This window comes from Rhinoderma darwinii, chromosome 8 (genome assembly GCF_050947455.1).
Source record: "Rhinoderma darwinii isolate aRhiDar2 chromosome 8, aRhiDar2.hap1, whole genome shotgun sequence".
Classification (NCBI taxonomy): domain Eukaryota; kingdom Metazoa; phylum Chordata; class Amphibia; order Anura; family Rhinodermatidae; genus Rhinoderma; species Rhinoderma darwinii.
In genome coordinates, this window is record NC_134694.1 from 28,631,714 (window position 1) to 28,654,405 (window position 22,692).

Below are 22,692 nucleotides of genomic sequence, written 5' to 3' on the forward strand. Positions count from 1 at the left end.
CTGTGCTACAGTGCAGCATTTAAAAGAAACAGGATCCTGACCTGTCCATAGAGTTTAAGGTTAGCACAGAGTATTTCAGAGATGGAAAAAATTCCTATTTCAGACATGAGCGTGCAGATTCAGTGCTGCTGTGAACTCTGCTCTTACCATTACGTAGCTCTCAGTCTGTTACCTCTCCTCCACTCCTGTCCTCAAGAACACCTTCACATGATTGGCGAGTCACCACGTAATGGTAAGAGCAGAGTTCACAGCAGCACAGAGTATTTCAGGAGATGAGCGTGCGGATCTTGTGCGGGGTGGTGACTTGCCAATCATGTGAAGGTGTTATTGAGGACAGGAGTGGAGGAGAGGTTCACAGCAGCACTGAATCTGCACGCTCCTCTCCTGAAATAATCTGTGCTGCTGTGAACTCTGTTCTTACCATTACGTAGCTCAGTCTGTTACCTCTCCTCCACTCCTGTCCTCAATAACACCTTCACATGATTGGCAAGTCACCACCGCGCAAAAGATCTGCACGCTCATCTCCTGAAATACTCTGTGCTGCTGTGAACTCTGCTCTTACCATTACGTGGTGACTTGCCAATCATGTGAAGGTGTTATTGAGGACAGGAGTGGAGGAGAGGTAACAGACTGAGAGCTACGTAATGGTAAGAGCAGAGTACACAGCAGCACTGAATCTGCACGCTCCTCTCCTGAAATACTCTGTGCTGCTGTGAACTCTGTTCTTACCATTACGTAGCTCAGTCTGTTACCTCTCCTCCACTCCTGTCCTCAATAACACCTTCACATGATTGGCAAGTCACCACCGCACACAAGATCCGCACGCTCATCTCCTGGAACACTCTGTGCTGCTGTGAACTCTGCTCTTACCGTTACGTGGTGACTTGCCAATCATGAAGGTGTTATTGAGGACAGTAGTGGAGGAGAGGTAACAGACTGAGAGCTACGTAATGGTAAGAGCACACAGCAGCACTGAATCTGCACGCTCATCTCCTGAAATACTCTGTGCTGCCTTAAACTCTGTGGACAGGTCAGGATCCGGTTTCTTTGAAATGCTGCACTGTAGGGCAGCCTTATATAGTGGATCGAGCGGGTTCCCTAGCAGCATTTAAAAGAAACAGGATCCTGACCTGTCCACAGAGTTTAAGGCAGCACAGAGTATTTCAGGAGATGAGCACGTTGCTCCCATTATGCACACGACCGTAAAAACACACGTTATTGCGGGTCGTAATTACGACCCGCAATAACAGGCTCATAGACTTCTGTTACCCACGGGTACCTTCCCGTTTTCTCACGGGAAGGTGCCCGTGCCGTTAAAAAAATAGAACATGTTCTATTTTTCTATTTTACGGGCCGTGCTGCTATACTTTATAATAGCAGCACAGCTCGCAAAAGCGGCCGGCTGCCCTTGGCCGGCCGTGCCCGGCCGTGCTCGGAATTACCAGTCGTAATTACGAGCACGGCCCGTAAAATAAAAAAATAGAACATGTTCTATCTTTTTAACGGCACGGGCACCTTCCCGTGAGAAAACGGGAAGGTACCCGTGGCTAACAGAAGTCTATGGGCCCGCTATTTCGGGTCGTAATTACGACCCGTAATAACGGGTGTTTTTACGGTTGTGTGCATGAGGCCCCGTAATGACGGGTGGCTACATGTGTGCACCCGTCATTACGGCAGCGTTGCTAGGCGACGTCAGTAAATAGTCACTGTCCAGGGTGCTGAAAGAGTTAACTGATCGGCAGTAACTGTTTCAGCACCCTGGACAGTGACTACCGATCACAATATAGAGTAACCTGTAAAAAAAAAGCACGTTCATACTTACTGAGAACTTTCTGCTTCCTCCAGTCCGGTCTCCTGGCCGTTGCCTTGGTGACGCGTCCCTCTCGACATCCGGCCCGACATTCCTTGATGACGATGCAGCCCTTGTGAGCGCTGCAGCCAATCACAGGCTGCAGAGGCCTCTGCAGCCAATCACAGGCTGCAGAGGCCTCTGCAGCCAATCACAGGCTGCCGCGTCAGAAAAGAAGGTCGGACTGGAGGAAGAAGAGGGACTCGTCACCAAGACAACGACCAGGTACGTATGAAATGCTTTTTATTTTATTTTTAATCAGCAGCCTCTTTTCTCTATCAGTGATTGATAGAGACAAGTGGCTGCCGATTTTTATAATGTTTTTGACCGGGTTCGGTCAAAACGGGTTCGGCCGAACCCGGTGAAGTTCGGATTCGCTGCGAACCGAACTTTTCCGCAAGTTATATATATATATGATCGGTCTACGCTCTCGATGGTATAGTCTGTGTCTTATGTATATATAGTCTGAAGTCCTATTTTGACTTCCTCTTTACATATACATTTTTATGTTTAATTGTATTATGTTTGTGTTTACAAATATTGTATGGTAACTTTTGTCTGTCTTTTTTTACACTTTTAGATGCACACTTTTTTGTCAAGCGTTGTGAAGGATGTTGGAAAGCAGCAGAGGCCTATCTATTGGGATCATAGAGTCTCATATTGAAATATACAACCATATATCTCTAATATAATATCCAGCTCAGACCACAGCGATGTAGTGTATTAAATGCCTGTATTTTTTTGTATAGTTGTATTGTAGTCTAGAGTGGAGTTTTTCTTCCATATTTAACCTTATATTTTTCCAAAAATTGAGCGCCTTATTGATAACAAATTCATGTCTAATATATGTGGAATATGCGGTTTTCCTTCCCTTGTTAGGTTATGTTTGATGTATTGGACATCCCTGGTTGGGATGAAAATATTTCCATTAATTATGGTTGCTCTATCTGTCCTAATGGTGATTACAGTCACATTACATTTCAATAGGTTTTGAGTGGTTTGAAACTTCGTGGTTCTAAAGTTTATGGTGAACACCACTGACAGTCTCGATTTTCCTATTTTTATATTATGAGTACTATACTGCAAAATCCATTAGATTTATTGGATGATGCACTATAGTACTCATTTAATCTTCTGGACTTCTGTAATTTGTAATTACTACACATCGATACCATCTATATATATTTTTTTATCTGCGTCGATACCGGCGCCTGCGCAATGGGACTGGAACGAAAGTTCCGTCTCTGCGCATGCGCAGTAGCGATCGCTCTGCTCGATGCGTTCCACCGTATTGAATATCCGGTTTGGACACCATCTTGGAGCATGCACAGTTGATGCGCGCGGACACTACACACTGGCTGTGTGGTTATTACAGACAGATCGCTAACTGTAAGTCTATTGATTTATATTAAGATATAATTGGCCTCGGCCTCCTTCCTAATCACTCTAATTGCCCTTATTCTCACTATTTACGATGTATGTATATCACTTATATATATAAAATATTGCCTATGGATGGCTTTTTAAAGACAAAGATATGCACTTTATAATTAATGTTTGAAATATGTTGTGAAATATATATTTATATGTATGTAATGAGAACTGTACATTCTATAGTTTGATTGGTAATTGATATATGCCCCTCCTATTTATACCTGACACCATTGTTAGTTTGTGATAGCTTGAGAGAGGTTCCGGTTGAACCGAATCGTCGCTGTTTTGAGGTGAATAAATCCACCCTGTTTTCATCTATCTTGAACTCCTGGTGCCGTTACTGCGTTTTATGTTTTTCTCTATCTTAAAAAAGGGAAATTGATTCATCCCCTGGTGACGAGCACATGGCCTGACTTTCTGGATTCGTGGAGTGCTGTGTTCATTTGTATTTGGACTGTGTTTGTTGAATCAAACACGTGCACCCATCACAAAATGATGTCTACTGAAGATGAGTTGGATGTAGGTGTGATTACACCTCAAGTTTTCACCTATACCAAAAAGGACGCTGACCGTATCCTTCAGGGTCTATCGGGAGATGTTACCTTCCTAAGTGTACCCACTGTTGAAAATGGGAGGAGAAAATGGGAGGCAGATTCCAAGAGATTAATCTCCCTTGAATTACATCTATCAACGCTCGGTGAGTACTACAGATGCCTTCGAATACCACGTGGCATGCGCTCACATCTGAGACCCAATCTCTTCCCTGCAAATGTAGCATTTAGGCCTCGTTTACACGAACGTATTATACGCGCGTGCGACCCGCGTGCTTTGCACGCATGTCGTACGCACCTATATTAGTCAATGGGGCTGTTTAGACGATGCGTGAATTGCGCTCAGCGCGTGTGCGCAGAAAAAAACTCACGACATGTTCTATAATCGTGCATTTTTCACGCACTCACGCACCCATTGAAGTCAATGGGTGCGTGAAAACCACGCATGCCGCACGGAAGCACTTCCGTGCGAACTGCGTGATTCGCGCAAGAGCTGTCAAACTCCTGAATGTAAACAGAAAAGCACCACGTGCTTTTCTGTTTACAAACATCCAAACGGAGTGTCAAATTCGAGATGAGCGCACCGAACTTCACCGGGTTCGGCCAAACTCGTTTTGACCGAAACCGGTAAAAAATGTTCGGGTACGCGACGTCAGGAGACAGTCACTGTCCACGGTGCTGAAAGCGTTAAACTGGTTCAGCACCATGGACAGTGACTTCCGCTCCGAAAATCCATGAACCTGTAAAAAAAAAAAGACGTTCTGACTTACCGATAACTCCGGTCCGACCTCCCGGGATGACAGTTCAGTCCAAATGACAGCTGCAGCCAATCACAGGCCAAGCACAGGCTGCAGCCAATCACAGGCTGCAGCGGTCTCATGGACTGCGGCGTCATCCTGGGAGGTGGGGCCGGATGACAAGAGAGGGACGCGTCACCAAGGCAACGGCCGGGAGCCCGGACTGGGGGAAGCAGGAAGTTCTTGGTAAGTATGAAAAGTCTTTTTATATTCACAGGTTGGTGTATATTGTGTTCGGCATTCACTGTCGAGGGTGCTGAAAGAGTTACTGCCGATCAGTTAGCTCTTTCAGCACCTTGGACAGTGACGGGCGTCGACTAGCCTCATCTCTATGATGGCGGCTGCGCGAAAATCACGCAGCCGCGCATCATACACGGATGACACACGGAGCAGTCAAATGCCTTTTGCGCGTTTAAAACGCAACAAGGCTGCGTATATGCAGTGCATACGCCATACAAACGTGCGCAAAACGCAGCGTTTTTTGCGCGCGCAAAACGCACACGCTCGTGTAAATGAGGCCTTAAGGAGAGATTTGAAGATATTTCAAACAAATACCCTCAGGACCTTCTGCTACTGAATCTTGTGTTTCTGCAAAAAGAGATTGACCTGGTTAAAATACGTCTGAGTGAAAGGGATGCTCAATTAAAGGAGATGGTGTCCTCACAGGATTAGTTAACCCTGAAAGAAAAAGTTACCTTATATCTACTGAAATTCCGGGGTGATATAGAGAAAACAAAGCCCCAAAAATTGCAGCGAGACCTTGATGATTATGTCACAGGTAAAATCTACTGTTGGCAGGGAGAAGATGCTGACCCAAGGGGTCCCAGGAGGATTGAAAGAGGACCAAGAAGACGACATAGGGGAGCTGAGCCATATATTACGGACTCAGAACTCTCTGGCGACCAATATGTTATACATTTTTTAGGTCACAACATGGACACTCCTATGGTGGGAGAAAGCGAACCCGCAGGGGCGGGAGGAAACACAGGAGGAAGAATTAATCACAACAAATTCAGAGGAAGGATGATTTCAGCACGGAGGGTACGGCAATACCAGACCTGGAAGAAAAACCTCAAGACCTAGTGGTGAATATATTGTCATATGTGTTAACTGATCCACAGGTCAAAGTGCTTAATCGTGGCCTGTCTTTTTGTCCAAGTAATCCCATTGATTGGTTTAGGTTAAATCTAGATTTGGAATGTTTTTTTAGGTCATTAAGACTTAGGCCTCATTCCCACGACAGGGTTTCCCGGCCGGGTGCCGGCCGTTCATAAATCGGCCGGCACCCGGCTGTATTAGGAATAATAGACCCCTAATGGGGCTATTCACACGACCGATTTTTTGACGGCCTGGAAAACCGGCCGTCAAAAAATAGGACATGCTCTATCTTCGGCCGGGTACCCGGCCGCCCGGCTCCCATAGAAGACTATGGGGCCGGGTAATACACGGCCATCACCGGGATGTGTCCCGAGTGATGGCCGGGTTTTCCGGCGCTTGTGCTCTATCTCCTCCTCCTCACAGCGCAGAGTGCATGTGAGGAGGAGGAGTTGATGCCATTCTGACGAATGGCTGTGCGCTGTACACTGTGTGGCAGGGCCGGGGTGTACAGCAGGTGGAAGGGAGCGCTGCGCTGGCTCCCTTCCCCTGCTTGTTTTAAAAGCGCCCTGGCCCGGCGACACCTTCAATGGCGCCGCTAGCAGCTGCTGCTGCTACTACTGCAGCGACGCCACTATAGCAGAGCAGGGAGGTATCTCCCCACTCTGCTATGTGCTAGCCGCACTTTAGCTCCTTGAAGGAGCGGAATCCCCGTGTTTTCGGGGATTCCGCTCCTGGACAGATCGCTTGATGTCTCTGTCCATATCTGGGCAGTGACATCAGGGGAAACTCGGGCTCGGGCAGGACCCGGTCATGTGAATCCCGCCTTAAGGCATATTTTTCAGAGCAATCCAAATATGTGAATAATACATCTGTAGCTTCAACTAATGAGATGTTCCACCTTAGGGACTATGGGTTATGTAATAAGAGTACATTCCAGCCTCCTCAGTATATTCATGCTGTTGAAACGTATATTTCGTTTGTTAAAGATCAGATAGATTCTTTGAAGACAATGCAGAGTAGCCAGTTTTTTCAAAGAAATTTGACGTGTGCTGAAAATTTGGCACTTAAGTAATTAATGGATAACAGTGACCTCACTATTAAACCGGCGGATAAGGGAGGTGCCATAGTTGTTATGGACACCTCCCTATATCTACAGGAAATGGCTAATCAGCTTAATGACACCAATATATATGCTGTGTTATCGGGGGATCCTAAGTTTACATATTAACGTGAGCTGCACACCCTGATTACCAATGCATTGAAGGGGAAAATTATTGATAGAAATCTTTGTGAATTTTTATAGGTAAAATTTCCTGTCACTCCTGTATTTTATCTTCTGCCAAAAATCCATAAGGATCCCACTCGGCCCCCTGGACGTCCTTTTGTGTCAGGGAGTGAATCTTTATTTGTCCCGGCAGCTATGTTTATTGATAAAATTCTCAGGCAGTTTGCCATTGGTGCGGACTCCTACATCAGGGACACCCCAGACTTCCTGGTCAGGATTCAGAATCTGACGATCCCTGACCAGTCGGTCCTGGTTACCCTTGATGTGGGTAGTCTTTATACCTCAATTGCTCATCAGGAGGGCATTGATGCCTCACTTTCCTATCTAGAAAGGTCAGGCTTTTCTGAGGACAAGATTGGTTTTATTAGATCACTACTGGAGTTTATCCTTATGAAGAATTATTTTTTGTTAGGTGTGCTGCTCATAGGCGTAATGTTATAGACTGAGATTTGTGACGATATTTCCTATGCAAGTAATTAGTGCTCCAGGTGCCATCTAGTGGCCAGTGTTAGTAATTTCCTCCTTTGTGTAATTTCTTGTTTTCCCCACCCATGAGAAGGTGAAAGGCATTCTGGGAAGAAGAAGGGCAGTCTCTTCTATATCTGCTCTGAGAGAAGACCATTTTGATTCATTCCATCCCTCTCGTCCAAGTATAGTCGGTAAGCAGATAGATGGTTTATTACTGGCTATCAGCAGCCACAGGAATACTGTTAGGACAGTATTCACTCTGTTACATGGGACTGTAATATATCAGTTGGTGTAGTTGTGAAGCTCGGCCTAGCCTCATGGTCGGCCATGTATGGTCCAATACTGTATTTGTACTGCCATACACTGTTCATAATGTACTATAACTGTTATTTCTACTGTTTATTTGTATATAGGCTTAATATATGTCAGCCTGTTACCTGTATATGTAGTACATTTATTCAATGTGCCTTGTTCTTATGTATTGCTGTAATCTAATGGCATGTATATTCTTGTTTGTTCCTCAGTTTTAACCTAATCCTACGACCAGTTAATAAAGCTACAGACTTTCAACCAGTCTCATTTATTGGCTAGTAGGAAGGTGTTTAGCTGCCTGTCGAGCTCCACATAGACCCCGGGGGTGCGTGAAGTGGGGGCAGGACAGTAAAACGACTGCTGGAATCAAGAAGGAAAGGATTAAGACTACACTGAGGTCTTCTACTGTCTACGCAGTCACCTGCAAACAGGCAACACGGCGATCTCTACAGTCAAACTATGTCACGAAGCCAGACATCTTCTCTCAAGACAAGATCACATGTCAGTTCCTCCAAGGCATCATCTGTTGGCAATGCAGCCGCCTTCGCCCGCGCAAAGGCTGAAGCAGCAAAGACACGGGCCACCTTTGCTGAGCAAGAGATGCAACTGAAATTACAACAAGCATCCTTGGAAGCAGAGAGGGCACAACGACAAGCATCCTTGGAAGCCTCGCTAGACGTGGAAAGGGCGCGCCTGGAAGCGACACTTGCAAAGCTCACCATTGAAATGGAAGCAGCAGCTGCCATAGCTGAAGCAGAAGTCTTAGAAGCAGCCGCATACCCTGACAGTGAGCACAGCAGACATAGCAATGTGCTAGGCCTAGAACAGGATCCCAAAGATGCACTACAGCGCACTTCAGAATATGTCCTTCAACACTCCATCAGTAACCCTCAGACTGCACAAGAAACAAAAGAGATCATCAGAGAGCCAAGTCAAACACACCAGACCTTGCGTCAGGAAGCTGACCTCAGACCACAGTTCTGCAAGCAAGAGAATGACACAGCTCAAGTCAACTTCCCTGCTCACCAAAGAACCCAACCTCCATTCCAGTATACAGGAAGTTTCTTCACCCCAAAACGGTATGGCACGGGCGAGCCTGAAGCAGAGACTCCTAACAGGTATGACCACACACCACAATCTCACCATGGCAATGCTCTGCCAACCTGTCTCAGTACTAACCAAGCCACAATAGACTTTGCTAAGTTCTTTGCTCGACGTGAGCTGGTCACCAAGGGACCTATGATTCCAAACAAAATGATATTATGCAGATACTGAATAGGTATTGGCGTATTCTCAGTTCTGATGTAGATCTAGCAGATCAGATCACACAGAGGCCGTCTGTCACGTATCGGAGAGGGAAAAATATAAGGGACAGAGTCATGCATAGCTGTTTTGACCCCATTTCACCTAGGGGCACTTGGCTGGACAGACAAACACCAGGCACCTTTAGATGTGGTAGCTGCAAAGCCTGTGATTTCATTTTTAAAGGTAAAAGCTTCACTAGCGTCACCACACAGAAACAATACACTATTCGGGATTATGTCAATTGCAAGACTGCGGGAGTGGTCTACCTAATCACATGTCCATGCCCCCTAAATTATGTGGGAAAAACAGCACGACAATTTCGTCGCCGTATTAGGGAGCATGTTGGAGATATTGTCCATGATAGGGACACCCCAATATCCAAGCATGTGCATGCCAAACACCAAGGCCAGGCAGCATGTTTAAAGTTTCAAGCTATTGAACTTGTCAGACCCCCCAAAAGAGGAGGAGATTGGGATAACCTGATTTTACGCAAGGAAGCGCAATGGATCCACAGATTGGAATGCATACATCCAGCAGGTTTAAATGAGCAGACTAATTATACATGTTTTATTTAACACTCTGTATGGACGACCTATCTCCTTTTGGTTTGCCCATGAGGTGGGTGAGTTCATATTTGCCCTACACACGTAGGTTTGAGATGGCCCTATTGGTCTGCCGTTTTTTAACGGCGATCTACTCTCGGTCCCGCATGTCATGAGGGATCGAATCCTCCTTTCTACCCTATATGTGATTTATTACTTTTTAGTTGCTTTATGAGGTAGCCTACTTGCGGTGTTTAACTGTCCCGCGAGATTTACTTACAATCCATCATCATGTAGCGCTTACCTTCTCGTACATAGCAGTCTGGGCGATTTGTCCTTGACTTCTACTGCGCCTGCGCGTGCGGTTTGATGCGGCCGATGATGACCCCAGGCTGTCAGCTGACGGCTGGGGGTCACATGGGCAGGTGTCACTAATCGTGAGGGTGCGGGGATTGGTCAGTTCATTTTTTCCGCTAGAATACGAGGGGTGGAGTTTAGCGTTTATAGTAACGTAGCGCCTGCAACTTAGTATGCCGTTGACATCGATACGTGCATCTTTGCCGTGACGCACAGCAGAATATCTGCTGTTAAAGGATTCTATCGCTGGTGGGAAGGCCAGAGTTACCATTATACGGACCCCTGAGGATGAGTACCTGAAACGCGTAGGGTCGTTGTACTGTTTATGGAATGTTTGCATTGGGGATAGTCATATTGTGTTACACCCAGCACTAGGAGATCCGATTTTTTCGGACACCTGTGCTTTATTTTGGGATTGTACTATTGATGTGCCCTGGATATATGCTGTTTCCAGACTAAACATATATTGTTACAAACACTGAGCTAGATGTATCATAATGACTCAGTGTTTTTTGTTTAATACGTTTTTTAACAATCACGGTGGGGCTTATGTCACAGTGGTGTGTTACCCCTGTTTTTAACTAGTTACTATTAAAAGGTATTTTTTACTTTATTGTTACTTCAGTGAACCACTGGTCACCAAGGGACTTGTAAAGTTTAGCGATAGTCCTGAGAACTATAGAGCTTGGCGATCCTCTTTCCGGAATGTTATCAGAGACTTAGACTTGTCATGCAGAGAAGAGCTAGATCTCCTAGTGAAATGGCTTGGAAATGAATCTGCTGAGCATGCTAAGAGGATCAGGGCCATCAACACAAACTACCCAGAAACAGGTCTTAAGATGATCTGGGACAGACTTGATGAGTGTTATGGCTCGGCAGAGGTGAAAGAAAGTGCATTATTCAAAAGAATTGAGGACTTCCCTAAAATAGCTAGTAAAGGCTACCAAAAACTTAGGGAACTCAGTGACCTTTTAATGGAACTACAGGTCGCCAAGGCAGAAGGAGATTTATTGGGACTTGCATTCCTTGACAGCCAGAGGTGTCAACCCTATAATCCAAAAACTTCCCTACAACCTGCAGGAGAAGTGGGTCACACATGGCTCTAGGTACAAGCAAATTCACAATGTACCATTCCCTCCTTTCAGTGTGTTTGTGGAATTTATTACACAGCAAGCAAGAATTAGGAATGATCCTAGCTTCGATCTTACACTATCCTGTGCCACTCCTTCTGGTTTCAAGCAGCATAAAACACCAGTGGCAGTTCACAAAACTGATGTTTCTCTTAAAGGTTATCCCTACAGGTCTTCAAGCTCCTCTCACCAAGAGGACAGATTCCAGGATCCCAGTAAGCAGTGTCCCCTGCACAGGAAGCCACATTCCCTACTGAAATGCAGAGCCTTCAGGAAGAAGTCCATGGAGGACCGCAAAGCCTTCCTCAGAGAAAACAAGATCTGCTACAAATGCTGCTTAGCGACATCACATTTCGCCAAGGACTGTAAGGTCAGTGTAAAATGTACAGAATGTGACAGCACAGATCACAACACAGCTTTACACCCTGGGCCACCACCATGGACACATGCAGTAAGTGCCCAGGAGCAGGGCGGAGAGGAAATGAACACTGATACAGAGACACCAGCAATTACTTCTCAGTGTACTGAGGTCTGCAAAGGACTTATAGGTGGCAGGTCCTGTTCAAAAATCTGCCTAGTCAGAGTTTACCCAACAGGCCACAAAGACAAAGCTATTAAAGTCTATGCAATTCTCGATGACCAAAGTAACAAGTCTCTAGCCAGATCTACCTTCTTTGAAATTTTCAAAATGAAAGGACCCAGCTCTCCCTACTCCCTAAAGACTTGTGCCGGTACTGTTGAGACGGCGGGGAGGAGAGCTACTGGTTACCAAGTCGAGTCTATAGATGGTTACACATCCTTGCCTTTACCAACTATAATTGAGTGTAACCAGATCCCTGATAACAGGTCTGAAATCCCTACACCAGATGCTGCAAAACACCAACCCCATTTGAGACATATAAGTTATCTCATACCAGAATTAGATCCACAGGCTCAGATAATCCTGCTTCTTGGAAGAGATATTTTACGAGTTCACAAAGCTAGAGATCAAATCAATGGTCCTCACAATGCTCCATATGCCCAGAGACTTGACCTAGGATGGGTGATTATAGGAGATGTTTGTCTAGGAAGTGTGCACAAACCACCCTCAGTTACCAACATGCTTACTAGCACACTAGAGAATGGACACCCTTCTCTTTTCCAACAATGTCAAAGCAATTTCCTCATAAAAGAGCTACCTCACAGCATCCATCTGCCCTGTCCCTTCATAGGCAACTCCTGTGACAACCATGCCTGTGACAGGGACCAAGACCACTTAGGATGCACAGTCTTCCAGAGAACAAAGGAAGACAATCAGGTGGCAATGTCACATGAAGATAGACTGTTCTTATCAATAATGGAGCAGGAAATAGTCAAAGATAAATCAAATAGCTGGGTTTCACCACTTCCCTTCAGGTCCAAGAGACAACGCTTGCCTAACAACCGAGGACAAGTCTATAAACGCTTCACTGTGGATGACTGCTTAACCCCTTAAGGACGCAGCCTAGTTTTGGCCTTAAGGCTCAGAGCCCATTTTTCAAATCTGACATATTTCACTTTATGTGGTAATAACGTCGGAATGCTTAAACCTATCCAAGCGATTCTGAGATTGTTTTCTCGTGACACATTGGGCTTCATGTTCGTGGTAAAATTTGGTCGATATATTCAGTGTTTATTGGTGAAAAATTTCAAAATTTAGAGAAAATTTTGAAAAAATTGCATTTTTCAGAATTTAAATGCATCTGCTTGTAAAACAGACGGTTATACCACCCAAAATAGTTACTAGTTCACATTTCCCATATGTCTACTTTAGATTGGCATCGTTTTTTGAACATTCTTTTATTTTTCTTGGACGTTACAAGGCTTAGAACATAAACAGCAATTTCTCATATTTTTAAGAAAATTTCAAAAGCCTTTTTTTTAAGGTACCTCTTGAGTTCTGAAGTGGCTTTGTGGGGCCTATGTATTAGAAACCCTGATAAAACACCCCATTTTAAAAACTAGACCCCTCAAAGTATTCAAAACAGCAGTTATAAAGTTTTTTAACCCTTCAGGCATTTCACAGGAATTAAAGCAAAGTGGAGGTGAAATTTGCAAATTTCATTTTTCTTGCTGAATTTCAATTTTATTCATTTTTTTTTCTGTAACACAGAAGGTTTTACCAGAGAAACACTACTAAATATGTATTGTCCAGATTCTGCAGTTTTTAGAAATGTCCCACATGTGGCCCTACTGCGCTCGTGGACTAAAAGACAAGCCCTAGAAGCAAAGAAGCACCTAGTGCATTTTGAGTCCTCTTTTTTATTAGAATATATTTTAGGCAGCATGCCAGGTTTGAAGAGGTGTTGAGGTGTCAAAACAGTAGGAATCCCCCAATAGTGACCCCATTTTGTAAACTACACCCCTCAAGGAATTCATTTAGGGTTGTTGTTACCATTTTGACCGCACATTTTTTTCACAGCACGTATTTGAATTGGGCTCTGAAATGAAAAAAATGACATTTTTTCCAATAAAATGTCATTTGTGATCAAAATTTCTTATTTTCACAGGGAACAAAATACCCCATTTTGTTTCCCAATTTGTCCTTAGTGTGGCAGTACCCCATTTGTGGTGATAAACTGCCGTTTGGGCCCATGGGAGGGCTCAGAAGGAAAGGAGCGCTATATGTTTGTTGGAGTCCAGATTTCGTTGGATTGGTTTTCGGGTGCCATGTCGCATTTGCAGAGCCTCAGAGGTATCAAAGCAATGGAAACCCACCAAAAGTGACCCCATTTTGGAAACTACACCCCTCAAGGAATTCATTTATGGGTAATGTGACCATTTAGACCCCATAGTTTCTTCACAGAACTTATTTGAATTGGGCTGGGAATTTAAAAAAAATATATATTTTCCAATAATATGTCATTTTAGCTCAAAAATTCTTATTTTCACAAGAAATAAAATACTCAATTTTGTTGCCCAATTTGTCCTGAGTGCGGCAATACCCCATTTGTGGTGATAAACTGCCGTTTGGGCCCATGGGAGGCCTCAGAAGGGAAGGAGCGCTGTGTGTTCTTTGGAGTACAGATTTTGCTGGTTTGGTTTTCGGGTGCCATGTCGCATTTGCAGAGCCCCAGAGGTATCAAAGCAATGGAAACCCACCAGAAGTGACCCCATTTTGGAAACTACACCCCTCAAGGAATTCATTTATGGGTAATGTGACCATTTAGACTCCATAGTTTCTTCACAGAACTTATTTGAATTGGGCTGGGAATGAAAACAAAATTATTTTTGTCAAATAATATGTAGTTTTGGCTGAAAATTTCTTATTTTCACAAGAAACAAAATACCCCATTCTGTTGCGCAATTTGTTCTGAGTGCCGCAATACCCCATTTGTTGTGATAAACTGCCGTTTGGGCCCATGGGAGGGCTCAGAAGGAAAGGACCACCATTTGGCCTACTCAGGATTTTCTAGTGCGAAGTCATGTATGCAGAAGCCCCTGAGGTACCAGTACAGTTGAAACCCACAAGAAGTGACCCCGTTTTAAAAACTACACCCTTAAGGCATTCATCTAGAGGTGTAGTGACCATTTTGACCGGAGACCTACACCCCATAAACTGTAATGTGGGTTCTCCCGGGTATGGCAATACCCTACATGTGGCTGTTATCAGCTGCCTGGACACACAGCAGGGCCCAGAGGGGAAAGACGAGGGGGGATAAGCTGTGCGGAGTGCATCAGGGTAAGTAAAATTGGGGTAAATTATAAACCAAGGGATGTATGATAAATTTTAAAACACTTTCATACAGAGCTCTGGTTATTCGGGACACGTGTCACATTGATATATTGTGTCCTCCCTTATCCCCCTCTTATAGCAGACTTTGCACCTCTTTTGACTTTTTCCCTTCTTGCCAGTTTGGGGAACTTCCCCTGGAAAGTGTTGCCCTGGTACGATGCGTGTGGCCCCGCTTCCAGAAGTACTGGGTGCCCCCCCTTCTTGGTCCCTAAAGATTAGGTTCTTGATAATCACCTCTTGAAATTCCAGGAAAGTTCGCGTCTGGCCTGCACATCGACGTAGCACGTACGCATTGTACAAAGCCATCTGTATGATGTGCACGGCCAGCTTCTTATACCACACCGCATGGCGCTGTAGGGCTTCAGGATTTGATCTGACAAGTCCACACCTCCCATGTACCTATTGTAGTCCAGGATGCAGTTTGTTTTGGGGGTGGCCTTTCCTTCATATATCCTAAACCTGTAGGTATACCCTGATGCACTCTCGCACAGCTTATACATCTTCACGCCATACCTTGCCCTCTTACCCGGCAGGTACTCGCGGAATTGAACCCTCCCTTTAAAATGTACCAGGGACTCATCAATAGAAATACACTTCTCGGGGGTGTATGCTTGGGAAAACCGGGCACTGGAACGGTCTAATAGGGGTCTCCGTTTAGACAAACGGTCAAAACTGGGGTAATCTCGGGGTGGGCACGGCTCATTATCAGTATAATGTAAGAAGCGAAGTATTGCCTCATTTATTTCTTTTTTTAGGTTCCAGTTCAGTTCTGAAGTTGCTTTGAGGGGCCCATATATTAGAAACCCCTATCAAATACCCCATTTTAGAAACTAGACCCCTCAAAGTATCCACAACAGCATGTAGAAAGTTTATGAACCCTTTAGGTGTTTCACAGAAATTTAGAGCAAAGTAGAGGTGAAATTTACATTTTTTTTTTGTCAGAAAATCCTCTTTATACCATTTTTTTTATAACACAAAAGGATATATCAGTGAAACGCAACTTAATACGTATTGCCCAGATTCTGCAGTTTTGAGAAATATCCCACATGTGGCCCTCGGGCGGTAATGGACTGAAGTACCGGCCTCCGAAGCAAAGGACCACCTAGTGGATTTTGAAGCCTCTTTTTTATTAGGCACCATGTCCGGTTTGAAGAGGTCTTGTGGTGCCAAAACATTGGGAACCCCCCAAAAGTGACCCCAATTTGGAAACTAGACCCCTTGAAGAATCCATTGTAGTTTTCTTGGGGTGCATGCGGCTTTTTGATCAGTTTTTATTCTATTTTTAGGTGGCGTGGTGACTAAAAAACAGCAATTCTACTATTGTTTTTTTTTCGTTTTTTTTTACAGCGTTCACCGTGCGCTATAAATGACATATTCACTTTATTCTGCGGGGCGATACGATTACGGCGATACCAGATGTTTATATTTTTTTTTTATGTCTTATGGCGTTTGCACAATAAAATACGTTTTGTAAACAATCATTCACTTTTTGTGTTACCTTATTCTAAGAGCCATAAAGTTTTTATTTTTCAATCAATAAAGCCGTGCGAGGACTTATTTTTTGCGTAACGAACTGTAGTTTCGATCAGGACCATTTTTCGGTACATGCGACTTTTTGATCTCTTTTTATTCCATTTTTTGGGAGGTGAAGTGACCAAAGAATTGTGATTGTGGTTCGGTTTATTATTATTTTATTTTACGGCGTTCACCGTGCGGGATAAATAATGAAATAATTTTGTAGTTCAGGCCGTTACGGACGCGGCGATACAAATTATGTATAGTTTATTTGTTTGTTTATATATTTTTATTAATAATAAAGGACTGATAAGGGAAAAGGGGGGATTTTTACTTTTAATACTTTTAAATCTTTTATTTTCTTATTTTTACACAACTTTTTTTAACTTTTTTTTTACTTTATTACTTTGTCCCACTAGGGGACATGAGGGCAGGAGGCCCTGATCGCAATTCTAATACACTGCACTACATGCGTAGTGCAGTGTATTAGAACTGTCAGCTACTCACTGACAGCAAGCATAGTGGGTCCTGACGTTGTCAGGACCCACTAGGCTTCCGTCTATGGCATAGCCGGACGCCATTGTTTGGTGTCCGGTTGCCATAGTCACCATCGCCGGCCGCTATCGCGTAGCAGGCCGGCGATGGCAGCTTAACCCCTAAAAAGCCACGATCTCTATAGAACACAGCTTTTAAGGGGTTAATCAGCGGGGACACAGCGATCGGTCCCCGCTGTAGGAGCTGTGACAGCTGCTGAACAAGACAGCAGTGTCACAGCTCCTGTATGTGTCGGGAGGACGGCCGAAACGGCCGTTACTCCCGAGACGTACTATTACGGCATGGAGCGCGAACGATACAGCTGCCATGACGTAATAGTACGTCAAGGAGCGGGAAGGGGTTAAAATCCCTGCCTACAAATGAGTGTGCAATCAGTCTTCTTAAAAGAGCTCAGGAAATGCTCGCCAGTTCAAACTTGAGACTCCACAAAATCGCCTCCAACAGTAAAGAATTGATGGAAGCCTTTCCTTCACACGACCACTCAAATGATTTAAGGGACTTAGATTTGGGAACTGACACTCTTCCCATACAACATAGTCTTGGGCTACTCTGGGACTTAAAGTTTGACACCTTTACCTTCCAAGTCAGCAGGGAGGAAAACCCCTTTAATCTGAGGGGAGTCCTGTCTGCTATAAACAGCTCATATGACCCTTTAGGATTTGCAGCTCTTGTCACCATACAAGGCAAAGCAAGACTCAGAGATTTAACTTGTGATCCTTCCGACTGGGATGATCCACTTCCCACTGAAAAGAGAGGTCTGTGGGTAGAGTGGAGGAACTCTTTAACCACTCTATCTAGTCTACATGTGGCACGTCTATATGCCCCTGTGCCATCTACAGAAGTTCAAATACAAAGACTGTGTGTGTTTTCTGATACTTCTGTTAAAGCCAAAGAGCTACAAATTCCTTCAAACCTGGATACAATGAGTGTCGAGAGATACCTAAGTGAGCGAGGTTGCACTTGTACTTTCAATCCACTCCATTTTTCTCACATGGGTGGAGCTTGGGAAAGAATGATAGGTATAGCACATAGAATCCTGGATTCCATCTTCCTGCAAGTGGGTACAGCAAGGCTTACCCATGAGTGCTTGACTACTTTCATGGCAGAAGTATCCGCCATCATTAATGCCAGACCTTTAACTCCAGTCTCAAGTGATCCTGAAGATCCAGTAATCTTTACTCCTGTAATGCTGCTTACTCAGAAGACTAGCATTGCTCATGCTCCCGCTGGAGAATTCAGTACCAAAGACCTTTACAAATGTCAATGGAGGCAAGTACAAAGCCTTGCCAATACCTTTTGGGATAGGTGGAAAAAGCAATACATCTCCACGCTACAACCAAGGAATAAATGGCAGAACACCAAACCCAACATCAGAACTGGTGATGTTGTGCTTATGAAAGACTGCCAAGCACATAGGAATGAGTGGCCTCTATGTCTCGTTACTAAAACATTCCCGGGAGAGGATGGGAACGTCCGGAAAGTTGAGGTCAAGGTTCATAATCAGAAGGAGACCAAACTATTTCTCAGACCAGTAACAGAACTTATTTTACTGTTTTCATCTGGGGACTCTGATGGTGGCATCGATTGACGCCAGATGGGGAGTGTGCTGCTCATAGGCGTAATGTTATAGACTGAGATTTGTGACGTTATTTTCTATGCAAGTAATTAGTGCTCCAGGTGCCATCTAGTGGCCAGTGTTAGTAATTTCCTCCTTTGTGTAATTTCTTGTTTTCCCCACCCATGAGAAGGTGAAAGGCATTCTGGGAAGAAGAAGGGCAGTCTCTTCTATATCTGCTCTGAGAGAAGACCATTTTGATTCATTCCATCCCTCTCGTCCAAGTATAGTCGGTAAGCAGATAGATGGTTTATTACTGGCTATCAGCAGCCACAGGAATACTGTTAGGACAGTATTCACTCTGTTACATGGGACTGTAATATATCAGTTGGTGTAGTTGTGAAGCTCGGCCTAGCCTCATGGTCGGCCATGTATGGTCCAATACTGTATTTGTACTGCCATACACTGTTCATAATGTACTATAACTGTTATTTCTACTGTTTATTTGTATATAGGCTTAATATATGTCAGCCTGTTACCTGTATATGTAGTACATTTATTCAATGTGCCTTGTTCTTATGTATTGCTGTAATCTAATGGCATGTATATTCTTGTTTGTTCCTCAGTTTTAACCTAATCCTATGACCAGTTAATAAAGCTACAGACTTTCAACCAGTCTCATTTATTGGCTAGTAGGAAGGTGTTTAGCTGCCTGTCGAGCTCCACATAGACCCCGGGGGTGCGTGAAGTGGGGGCAGGACAGTAGGAGATAAATTATACTTGCAGAAGAGAGGGACGGCAATGGGGTCAAATATGGTCCCTACCTATACAAACATCTTTATGCGGCGCATGGAGGAGGACCTTGTCTATGTGTCCCACCACTTCAGTCAAATACTGTGGTGGTGGCGATACATAGACGATGTCTTCCTCATCTGGACCGGTTCAATTAAACAATTACAGGATTTTTTAACATTTCTTAATGGTTTAAACTCTACAATTCTATTTACCATGTCCTATTCCACTGTTGCCATTGAGTTTTTGGACACTCGGATATCAATTGCTGGTAATAAGCTAATCTCTGATCTGTTTTCTAAATAAACGGACAGAACTATCCTCACGGCTTGATCAAATGTGCAAAAAATGTTCTGATCGGGGCTACCCAAACTACATTTTGGAGCTGAATAGACGGAAGGTTGATTTATTGGACAGGCAGGACCTCTTAGGCAAAAAGTTAATTAAAGAAAAGAAGGTTCGATTACCTTTTATTTCCACTTTCTCCGCACTAAGCTCACAAATTGGTGAGATCCTGAGGAAAGACTGGAAGGTTTTGAGCAGAGCCTTCCTAAAGATAATTGAATTTCAGGAGAGACCTATGATGGCTAATAGAAGAGGTAAAACGATTAAAAATAGTGTTGTCAAAGCGGATATTGGGTCTAATCGAAAGAGTCAAATGTTTCTGGCACACCCCAAACATGGCTGTTACATCTGTGATAATATGATCAAGGGTGGCTCTTTTAATCATCCACAAACTGGTAGAGTAATAAACATCAAGGGCTTTTTTACATGTCAATCATCCTTTGTCATTTACTTTCTGAGCTGTCCTTGTGGTCTATACTATGTCGGTGAGACCACAACAGAAGTGCGTCTCAGGATGAGAAATCACAAATCTAACATTAAAACAAAGAGACAGGATTTACCAGTGTCAAGACATTTTAGTGAAAAAAAATCATAGTTTGTCACAATTGAGATTTAGAATCATTGATTCAGTGCCTCAATTGAGACGCGGTGGTGACAGAGGTTTGGCTCTTAAAAGGAAAGAGCTAGAGTGGATATATAGGTTGGAAACTATGTCTCCAAAGGGGTTAAACATAGAATAACCCTGTGGCCCACATATTTAATGCAGTGGGGGGTAACTTGCCCTGAAGCCTGGGGGATACGATCGGTCTCGATGGTATAGTCTGTGTCTTATGTATATATAGTCTGAAGTCCTATTTTGACTTCCTCTTTACATATACATTTTTATGTTTAATTGTATTATGTTTGTGTTTAAAAATATTGTATGGTAACTTTTGTCTGTCTTTTTTTACACTTTTAGATGCACACTTTTTCGTCAAGCATTGTGAAGGATGTTGGAAAGCAGCAGAGGCCTATCTATTGGGATCATAGAGTCTCATATTGAAATATACAACCATATATCTCTAATATAATATCCAGCTCAGACCACAGCGATGTAGTGTTTTAAATGCCTGTATTTTTTTTGTATAGTTGTATTGTAGTCTAGAGTGGAGTTTTTCTTCCATATTTAACCTTATATTTTTCCAAAAATTAAGCGCCTTATTGATAACAAACGCATGTCTAATATATGTGGAATATGCGGTTTTCCTTCCCTTGTTAGGTTATGTTTGATGTATTGGACATCCCTGGTTGGGATGAAAATATTTCCATTAATTATGGTTGCTCTATCTGTTCTAATGGTGATTACAGTCACATTACATTTCAATAGGTTTTGAGTGGTTTGAAACTTCGTGGTTCTAAAGTTTATGGTGAACACCACTGACAGTCTCGATTTTCCTATTTTTATATTATGAGTACTATACTGCAAAATCCATAAGATTTATTGGATGATGCACTATAGTACTCATTTAATCTTCTGGACTTTGTCCATTTGTAAATAATATACATCGATACCATCTATATATATATTTTTTATCTGCGTCGATACCGGCGCCTGCGCAATGGGACTGGAACGCAAGTTCCGTCTCTGCGCATGCGCAGTAGCGATCGCTCTGCTCGATGCGTTCCACCGGATTGAATATCCGGTTTGGACGCCATCTTGGAGCATGCACAGTTGATGCGCGCGGACACTACACGCTGGCTGTGTGGATATTACAGACAGATCGTTAACTGTAAGTCTATTGATTTATATTAAGATATAATTGGCCTCGGCCTCCCGACCTGAGGTCAGAAGAAGCAGGAACTCCAGCAAGAAACAGGCTGTAACCTACAACTAGCTGTCCTCCCTGTAATGCTTTTACCCTCGCCAAGGTGACACAATAAAGTTAAGAAGATTTGCAAACGGGTGAGTGCCGCATTTTCATTTCTCTCATTCACTTTATAATTAATGTTTGAAATATGTTGTGACATATATATTTATATGTATGTAATGGGAACTGTACATTCAATAGTTTGATTGGTAATTGATGTATGCCCCTCCTATTTATACCTGACACCATTGTTAGTTTGTGATAGCTTGAGAAAGGTTCCTGTTGAACCGAAACGTCGCTATTTTGAGGTGAATAAATCCACCCTGTTTTCATCTATCTTGAAGTCCTGGTGCCGTTACTGCGTTCTATGTTTTTCTCTATCTTAAAAAAGGGGAATTGATTCATCCCCTGGTGACGAGCACATAGCCTGACTTTCTGGATTCGTGGAGTGCTGTGTTCATTTGTATTTGGACTTTGTTATAAAGCTGGATGCCGATAACACAGGAATCAACCACCGACAAATGCGCAGTCGACTGCGCTATTGTTTCCCTAAAAAAACAAAAACGGAAACCTTATGGAACAGAGACAAACAGAAACCATTAGCAATGGAGGAATTACGATTGTAAAACCCCCTCAAAAAACAAGGGGGCACTACCTCCGTCTGGAGAAAAAAGGTTCAACCTGCAGAGGCGACAAGCCTTCTTTACTGTGAGAACTGTGAATCTATGGAATAGTCACCGCAGGAGCTGTCACAGCAGGGACAGTAGATGGCTTTAACCCCTTCCCGCTCCTTGACGTACTATTACGTCATGGCAGCTGTATCGTTCGCGCTCCATGCCGTAATAGTACGTCTCGGGAGTAACGGCCGTTTCGGCCGTCCTCCCGACACATACAGGAGCTGTGACGCTGCTGTCTTGTTCAGCAGCTGTCACAGCTCCTACAGCGGGGACCGATCGCTGTGTCCCCGCTGATTAACCCCTTAAAAGCCGCGTTCTATAGAGATCGCGGCTTTTTAGGGGTTAAGCTGCCATCGCCGGCCTGCTACGCGATAGCGGCCGGCGATGGTGACTATGGCAACCGGACACCAAACAATGGCGTCCGGCTATGCCATAGACGGAAGCCTAGTGGGTCCTGACAACGTCAGGACCCACTATGCTTGCTGTCAGTGAGTAGCTGACAGTTCTAATACACTGCACTACGC